Source organism: Sinocyclocheilus rhinocerous, unplaced genomic scaffold (genome assembly GCF_001515625.1).
Source record: "Sinocyclocheilus rhinocerous isolate Xijiao unplaced genomic scaffold, SAMN03320098_v1.1 scaffold1149, whole genome shotgun sequence".
In the NCBI taxonomy this organism is placed as follows: Eukaryota; Metazoa; Chordata; class Actinopteri; order Cypriniformes; family Cyprinidae; genus Sinocyclocheilus; species Sinocyclocheilus rhinocerous.
Window position 1 is genome coordinate 615850 of NW_015664180.1, and position 828 is coordinate 616677.

General features: G+C 31.9%; 2 long non-coding RNA genes across 2 annotated transcripts in view; one reads left to right on the forward strand and one right to left on the reverse strand.

Moving 5' to 3' along the window:
* The window catches only part of LOC107729691 (uncharacterized), a 23087-nt gene that overhangs the window by 19039 nt on the left and 3220 nt on the right, over nucleotides 1-828 (reverse strand). The gene's annotated exons all lie outside the window — the stretch shown is intronic.
* Nucleotides 1-828, forward strand: part of LOC107729692 (uncharacterized) — a 19517-nt gene that overhangs the window by 16244 nt on the left and 2445 nt on the right. The gene's annotated exons all lie outside the window — the stretch shown is intronic.

Here is an 828-nt window from a genome sequence, read left to right on the forward strand (position 1 = left end):
TTAATAAATTGATGTTAAATTGTTTAAGTTTCATGATTTTAATTAATTAGACATGCGGTTTGATTAATAAAATGTAATTTAACCATTAAAAAGGAGTCCAGGAAAAAAAAAAAAACGAACCCCAACCCCCACCCCCCCAAAGCTGTAAACCTAGGGGAAACACTGCAGTATATGTATATGTGTGTGGTTGTACATACACATATGTAGTTGTTTTTTGGTGTTTGGCTAAAAAACAACAACTTACTTACACATAGTAAGAAATGGTTATAAAAACTGAAACAGAAGTGAAACAAGTAGTAGGAAAGAGGAGAAATAAAAAGCGATACTCGTCTATCCTTTGCCGGTGTCCCTGCCCGGTGGAGTCGCACGGTAGAGTCGATGGTCTTTACACTCTTCGGTCTGCACGCGACGGCTGTCGCGGTAAACTAAACTTTTTTTATACCCGTCTAACAAAATATTACATTAATTCAGCTGGACACACTTTCCTCATTTTCTCCGCAACAAATGGCCAAGCAAGCGCAATTTTCTCCGCAACAAATGGCCAATATATATAAGTAAATTTTTCTAGTTGCAAAATAACAAACTATAGCTGAAATAAAAGTGCATAAAAAAGAATAAAAACACAAAACTAAATGACAACAACTTAAACTAAGATGAAAAAGAAAGCAAATATAAAATAAAAACTAAATTATTAAGAAAAACTACATCGTTTTAATTGAAACTACTCACAAAAATAAGTTTATAAGGTTTAAGTTACTACATAATCAATACATTAATTAAAGTTCACATTCTAGGGTTTCTGTTTTAAAAAATGTTTTTATTTTTTTT